This window comes from Otolemur garnettii, unplaced genomic scaffold (genome assembly GCF_000181295.1).
Source record: "Otolemur garnettii isolate 467f Iridium unplaced genomic scaffold, OtoGar3 scaffold00048, whole genome shotgun sequence".
Taxonomy (NCBI): domain Eukaryota; kingdom Metazoa; phylum Chordata; class Mammalia; order Primates; family Galagidae; genus Otolemur; species Otolemur garnettii.
Window position 1 is genome coordinate 9,492,442 of NW_003852443.1, and position 8,361 is coordinate 9,500,802.

The 8,361-nt window shown below is 37.4% G+C and overlaps 1 non-coding gene across 1 annotated transcript; it reads right to left on the reverse strand.

The window, feature by feature from the left end:
* Positions 1-3,852: 3,852 nt before the first annotated feature.
* On the reverse strand, positions 3,853-3,959 carry LOC111725830. Its single transcript, XR_002773796.1, has one exon. It is a non-coding gene; the product is annotated as a U6 spliceosomal RNA (small nuclear RNA).
* Positions 3,960-8,361: the final 4,402 nt, after the last annotated feature.

Sequence of the window (8,361 nt, forward strand, 5' to 3'; positions counted from 1 at the left end):
GGTTTCATTTTAAAACATTAAATCCATTTTAAAGTATTACTAAAATTGCTATATATAATAAGCACAACATGCACACTAAAATGGAAATGTACCGATTTTTTAACACTGGTATATAATTAACACGTCAACTTGTGCAAGCAGGTAACCAGTTTGTTTTTTTTGCAGACAGAATAAAGCCTGTTCTGTCATCTCCTTTTAATCAAGGTATGGCTTGAGATCACAAACCGCTGTTAAAAGTCATTACCATTGCATCTGCTCATATGTGTGAATATCATGATAGTCTCAATTCTATGTCATCGAAAGAAAACACAGCATTAACTTGGAAGCAGAAGTGAATATGTCAGTTGCAACTACATTTATTGAGACAGTTTTAAGACTTTATAAAGTGGAAGCATATGTAGAGATAAAGTATATGTAGAAATTTCAATGCTTCCAGACAAGGGGTGAGGTAGGGGAATGAGGGAGCGGGGAGAGGGCAGGCGATGAAGGGTCTTGGCACACCTCTTGAGGGATGAACACAATTATTATAAGGACTTTATCTAACAAATGCAATCAGTGTAACCTAATTCTTTGTGCCTGAATGAATCCCAAACAATAAAAAAGGAAAACAAATTTTAAAAACTTGTTCAAATGTTTTATGTTATTTCAATTTTAGGAATGGTTTCAACTGAAACCTTAACAAGTTAGAATAGAGGTATTGAATTTTAGCAGGAAGACAGTAGATATGGAACAACAGGGACCTGAGTGTAAATGATAGTGCTTCCTTGAAGTAGCTTGGGCAAATTATTATTTTTTTTGAGCCCAGTCTGCCCATATGTAAAGTGGGGATAATAAGGCCTTTCTCAGGGGTGTGATGCAGTGAAATACACACAGCATGTATGTAGCTGATGTATATGAAGAAATGATGTTAGTAAAAAGGAGACAATGTACGTCTTAGCATGTGGTGAAAATTTCAAAGGGCCTGCTGAACATCAAAATGTATTGAAATGTGGCAGCGCCCATAGCTCAGTGGGTAGGATGCCGGCCACAACACCAAGGCTGGTGGGTTTGAGTCCGGCCTGGGCCTGCTAAATAACAATGACAACTGTAATAGCCGGGCATTGTGACGGGTGCCTATAGTCCCAGGTACTTGGGAAGTTGAGGCAAGAGAATCACTTAAGCCCAAGAGCTTGAGGTTACTGTGAGCTATGACAGTACAGCATTCTACCAAGGGCGACATAGTGAGACTCTGTCTCAAAAAAAAAAAATGTATTAAAATGTGAGCAAGGACAATTGCGTATTTGTTGTGTGGTTTACCTGTGGTGTTGTGCCTTCTCTGCCCAGAGGTCGTTAGTAGCAACTTAACATGCACCTGTAGACACTCAGGGTGAAGACCACTATGTCACCAATGAATGTTCCAGTGCAAAGGCTGAAATTGGAGCAGGAGTGCCAAGTCTCAGTGACCTCTCATAGGTTGTTTTTAAACCTCATTTCTCAGAAGCTTTCAGTGAGAGAGGCTCATGGTGCTGAGTGTTTTTCTTCATGTGGTGCAAGAGTACTGGACTTGCACCTGGGCTGTCTTTTCTCTTTTGTCCTCACCCTTCCTTTATTCCCACCGGGCATAGGCATATCTGTGAACAGTCACTCTAGTGACCACAGTAAATGCTTACTGGTCATCAGTGCTTGCCTTTAGCTGCTTACTCTCCACAGCGCCAGTGTCACACGAAGTGGATGGTTGGTAAGACAACACACAGGCTCCTGGAAGCAGGAGTAGCAGGCCTGTTACTTGTCCATGAACTTTGACCAGTTTCTGCCTTAATAATTAAAATACCTGACCTACACAAGGGTATGGCATGGGGAATTGTGTGAGAAATTACATGGGGAAGGTGCTTTGTAAAGTCTGAAATGCTGTATAAATCTACTGTGATATGATGCATCTGATACCACCGTCCCCTTTTTCCAGCCTCGTAGGAAGTTTAGTCCCATCTAAATTCTTTGACTTGAATAGAATTGGGGTGAGAGTAGTGATAAGTACAAACACAAAAACTTAGGATCATGGACTCCCAGAGTTGAATAGGACCCCAGTGGTCACCTATCTAAACATCTGTCTGTAGAGAAAATAAGCAGATTTGAGAGTCCCAGGGGAGAGAAAACAGGCTTCTCATCAGCACCTGTTTTGCATGTATTTAGAAGTTTATGGTTGAGGGATTCTAGGCTCAAAGACTTGCAGATGATTGAATGACAAAAGATTCTGGAAAGAATTGGAGTATTTTTGGTTTCCAGTAAATTAACAGACAGAAAATAAAAAATAGATCCATTGGAAAAATATGTATTTCTAATTTTAGAAGAAGTCTGTCTGATGTTTTATATGAAGGCAAACAGTGATTAGGGTTTTTAGGCAGTGATGCAAATAAGAAGTCCAAAAGTCTTGGATGCACCAGACAGGATGAATTTTACTCATGGTGGGTGGGAGGCGTTACTTGCTGTTTTGTTTAGTCATTTTACTGCTTTCCTGCATTTTACTGATTCCTATACTGGTTGGTTTAGTTAACTGCCAGATTTGCTGTATCCAAAAGTCTAGTATGGAACTGAGGAATGACTAGATAAAATGTGGTCTATCCACACAGTGGAATATTATTCAGCCACATAAAGGAAAGAAGTACTGATACTTGCTAGAGTACTTTATAGAGGAAGTAAAGACCACTAGTCAGGTAAGTTGGTTCAGTGGAAGTGAGTTAAGGATTCTACTGTATGTATGTGTATGTTTAACCATTTTCATTTTGTTGAAAAAAATTTTGTTTATACTTTTTTTTTTTTTGAGACAGAGCCTCAAGCTATCCCCCTGGGTAGAGTACCGTGACATCACAGCTCACAGCAACCTCCAACTCCTGGGCTCAAGCAAGTCTCTTGCCTCAGCCTCCCAAGTAGCTGGGACCACAGGCGCCTGCCACAATGTCTGGCCATTTTTTGGTTGCAGCCGTCATTGTTATTTGGTGGGCTTGGACTGGATTTGAACCTGCCACCTTAGGTGTATGTGGCTGGCGCCTTAGTCACTTGAGCCACAGGCATTGAGCCTTGGTTATACTTTTTAACTTATAAAAAACGAAAATAAATATCCCTACAAATCTTTGCCTATGTAAATGACAGTTTGGATAAATTCCTGTAATGGGAATTAACATGTCAAAAAGATAAAGGCATCTTGAAAGTGTTTGGTGTACGTGTATATACTCAAATACTCAAATTGATTTCCAAAAAGATTAAAATACTAGATGATTTGAAATCATTAAAAATACTTCTTAACAATTTGTACTGCTTTTTCTGTGAATTTCCATTTTGTGTCTTTTGACATTTTTCCATAGAAGTGTGCTAGTCAGGATCCTTGGTTACAGACAGTGGTAACTGACTTTAGTTATTTTAAACAGAAAAAGAAAAGAAATGGTTGCAAAGGTGTTAGGCAATTGTAATTGAGGTGAAGACTGAGAACCAGTGTTGGTCAGTGCTGCAGGACAAGGCATGGTCCACATCCTGCCCCAGGAAGAGTCTGTTAAGGACCACTGATGTCACCAGAAGTGCTAATCACTGGCATCGTGATCGCTGGCACCATTACCACTGGGCAATGACTTCTTTGGTCTCTGGATTCTATCACAGAGCCTGTCCCTATATCTTTCTTACCCTGTTTCACAGGGGCAAAAGCTCAGATGGGAGCACAGGATTGGCTGTGTATAGAATATATGGCCCTACACTGTGGCCCCCAAACCCAGATGGATGGTAGCCAGTCCATTGTGGGATTTCCTCCAAAGGGGAGGTGTGTTGGATTTGGGCACCTAAATTAGAAAAGTCCACTCCATGCATGGAGGTTTTTTTTTTTTTTTTTAAAATACGGAACGCTTCACTAATGTGCATGTCATCCTTGCGCAGGGGCCATGCTAATCTTCTCTGTATTGTTCCAATTTTAGTATATATGCTGTCGAAGCGAGCACCATGCGTGGAGTTTTATCCAAGGTTACAAGCTCATTATATGCAATGTGTGTTGCCATGTTATTGCTCATCTTTTGAAAAAATTTATTTTTCCAGCTTGTTGTTTGCTTTTAAATTTTATTTTGCTTTTTGAAATAGACATGTTTAACTTTTTATGTAGTTAAACCTATTTTTTAAAATCTAGGGGGTACCAAATATATACATATGTACATACACACACACACATTTTAAGGAATGTTACCTATGTATGACTTTTTGAAGTTGAATTGAAGGCATCGTTACTAGTCAAGTGTACGCAGATACGCTATGCACATCCATTTTACCTGCAATTGGTACACTTTTGGGGAATGATTTTACTTCCAATAAGATCTCTTAAAATGTGTATAGATTTTTTTGGTATCCTTGATATTTTCCATTATGTTTATACCTAGAAAAACTTCCTAATCCTTAGATTATATATTCACCCACTTTCAAGGTTTTTACAATTTAAGAAAATTTACATTTATATCTTTCAACTTGTGTGTGTGTGTGTGGTGTGAGAGAAGGATCTAACTTTTGCCAGCTTCCTCCTCCCCCATGGTTACCCTTCTGCATTGACTAAGTCACTCCCCACTTACTTTGATGGCGCCTCTCTTACACAGTAAATTCCTTTCCACACCAGATGTGTTTCTGGGCTATTTATTCCACGCCATGTATCTGCCTTCAGATCTTGGCTATAATTTCTTGTAGTTTAATCGCTGAAACTTTCTAATGTGTTCGAATTACCCAGGTCTAGTTTCATTACCTGTTTTTTTTTTTTTTTTCTCCTCAACATGTGATGGTCAGTCTTCTTTTTTGTGCTGGTTAAACTTTTAAAATTAAATTTCATTCATTAATTAAACTGACAGATAAAAATTGTATATATTTATGGTGTACAACCTGGTATTTTGAAATATGTATACACTGTGAATGGCTAAATAAAACTAAGTAACGTATACATCACCTCACATAGTTTACATTTTTTGGTGGTGAGAACATTAAAATCAACTCAGCCATTTTCAAGTATATGATACCTCGTATATCATTATTAACTACAGTCACCATACTGTACGTTAGTTCTCTTGAACTTAATCCTCCTGTGTAACAGAAATTTTGTGTCTGTAACTAGTCTCTCCCCAATTCTCCCCTCCTCTGCCTCTGGTAACCACCATTCTACGACTACTCCCTGCTTGTGTGAGTTCAACTTTTTTATATCTCCCATGGAAGCAAGATCATGCAGTCCTTATCTTTCTGTGCCTGGTTCATTTTACTTAACATAATGTCCTCCAGCTTTATCCATGTTGTCACAAATGGCAGGATTTCCTTCTTTTTAAAGGCAGAATGACTTATTCAGCCATGCGTCTGTTGATGAGCCCTTAGGCTGATGCCGATTCTTGGCTGTTGTGAATAGTGCTGCGATGGGCATGGAGGGCAGGTTTCTCTCTGATATACTGGTTTCTTTTTCTTTGAACATGTACCCAGTGAGATTGCTGGATCACATGGCATTTCCGTTTTTAATATTTTGAGGACCCTCCATACTATTTTCCTTAGTGGCTGTGCTATTTATCTTCCCATCAACCATGTACAGGGTTCCCTTTTCTCCCATCCCCACCAAGACTTGTTCTTTTCTGAGTTTTCAATAATAGCTACTTTAATGCATTTGCGATGATATCTCATTGTGCTTTCCATGTGCATTTCCCTGATGACTGACGAAGTTGAACACCCTTCAATCTATCTGTTGGCCATGCCTAGGTCTTATTTGAAAAATAAAAAACAAAAACGTGTCTTCAAGTTCTTTGCTTACTTTGTCGTCAGGTTATTGGCTTGTTTGTTTGCCATTGATTTGTATGGGGTCCTTCTACATTTTGCATATTAGCCTCCTATCAGATGTATGGTTTGCAAATATCTTTTCCCATTCCATAGACTGTCTCTTCACTTTGGTGATTGTTTCTGTTCCTGTGCAGAAGCTTTTTAGTTTCCCATAATCCATTTGTCTATTTTTGCTTTTATCACCTGTGTTTTGGGGATCATATTCCTAAAAGCATTGCCCAGGTCACTGTCATCATTCCAGCTAAGCTTTAGAAGCATTTTACTAAATTCTGAAAATTATCCCTGTGAAGACTGAGCTAAATCCTCAAATTAGTTTTGGAAGAATTTTCAAAAATCTCTTTGTGAAGTTGGATTTTTAAAAATTGATAAACATTGATTCTAGTCTTTCCTTATGTTTTGACAAAATTTTTAAGTTTGTTCATTTTGGTCATATAACTTCATTTTAAAGATTTTTCTTGTTTGAAAACTTAAAAAAAAATCACTGGCAGATCAATCTCCCCCTTGTACCTTTGATAATTTTCTATTTTTTAATTTATTATTCAGATGATCTACTTCTTGACACAATAAGTTACGTTGTATTATGAAATAATCTGGTTCATCAATATTTATATATTTATTAACACAAAGAATATTTTTAAAATTTTCTCATGTATCTGTTATATCTCTTTTGATTCATACTTGTTTTTTGTTCTTGTGTTTTATCTTGGTCTAGGTTTTCCATAGAGCAAGCTTTTGCATATATTTCTCATTTACACTCCTGTACGTTTATAAATCCTATTATGGCAGAGATTAAGGACAAAGACTGCACTCAGACAAACCTGGGTTAAATTCTGACTTTGTCATTTCCTGGCTGTGTGATCTGGGGCAAATTACCTAATGTGCCCAGCGTTTTAATATCTTTATTTGTAAGAAATAACTAACAATACTCATTTTTTAGGAATAAGGAGGGATTCAACAAGATAACTATGTAAGACACTTGGCTCAGTACCTGGCTCATGGTGAGTGCTCAAATATCATTGTCATTGTCATTATCATTTCATTTTAAATTTATTATTTATTTATTTACTTTTGACACAGAGTTTCATTCTGTTGCCCTGGGTAGAGTGCCATGGCGTCATCATAGCTCACAGAAACCTCAAACTCTTAGGCTAAAGTAATCTTCCTGCCTCAGCCTCCCAAGTAGGTGGGACTATTGGCACCTGACACAAAACCTGGCTATTTTTTTCTATTTTTAGTAGAGAGGGGTCTTGCTCTTGCTCAGTCTGGTCTCAAATTTCTGAGCTCCAGGGATCTTCCCACCTCAACCTTCCAGAGTGCTGGGATTATAGGCATGAGCCACTGTGCTTGGTCTTTATTTTCAATTTTTTAATTTTATCAGATTTATCAATTCATCAACTTATTCATTTATTTGTTTTCATACTTGACTTAATAATTAATAAGAATGTGAGTTGACTTCTGATTGGAACTTTGGAAGCCTCTCTCAATTTTTATTAGTATCCTTAGTTATGTTATTTCTCCATTCTATTATCTAAAACCTAGTCTATAACAGAGGCTCGGATTTTCTTTGCAGATCAGCACAGAGGAGTGGTTTTTAAGAGGTCCAAGTTATTAGTATTTCTAATTTATTACTTTGCTTATTTAAATATGAAGCAATAGTTTTCAGGTTAATCTTACTGTGATTAGAAATTTGTGGCCTTTAGAATTTCTGCTTTGGGGAATTAGTTGCTGGTTTTATGGTCTAATATAAGGGCCTTGCTTATTAAATACTACTTTGTTATTTGGTGTACAAAATTGTTTATATCTCTTCCCTTCATTGTGGATTATACATAAATTAAATTTATGTTGTTAAGTGATATAAAATTATATTTTTGGCCGACTGGTTTGTACATTTTTCTTTAACTTATTGATCAGACACATATTTACCCATTCTTGTACTTTTTACATTTCTGTGTCACTTAGCTTTTGGTGGCTTTCTTTTAAGCAGCATGGAATTTTATTTTTGAAGCTGGTTTAAAAATATTGGTCCTAAAATGGGTTGCTTTAACCCAGTTATAATTTTTTTCTTATTTTATATTTTACCTCCTTTCTGACATTCTACTTTCTCCTTATCTTTTAGTTATTTGCTTTATGAAGTATGTTTCGTTTCCTTACTTCTAAAATTCACTTCTATTGCTTTATTAAGGTAATATTGAAAGATGATCTTATACTTTACTATTGGTTTCCTTTAAATTATTATTTGTTTTTGGCTGGGGCTTGGTTTGAACCCGCCACCTCTGGTATATGGGGCCGGTGCCCTACTCCTTTGAGCCATAGGCACCGCCCTCTTTTAAATTGTTTTAAAAAAATCATTCTTTGACATTCCTCAAATTTAATTTAAAGTCAAGAATTAAACCATACCTTTATTTTTTTTTATTTTTTTATTTTTTTTGAGACAGAGCCTCAAGCTATTGCCCTGGGTAGGGTGCCATGGCATCACAGCTCACAGCAACCTCCAACTCCTGGGCTCAAGCGAGTCTCCTGCATCAGCCTCCCAAGTAGCTGGGACCACAGGCGCCC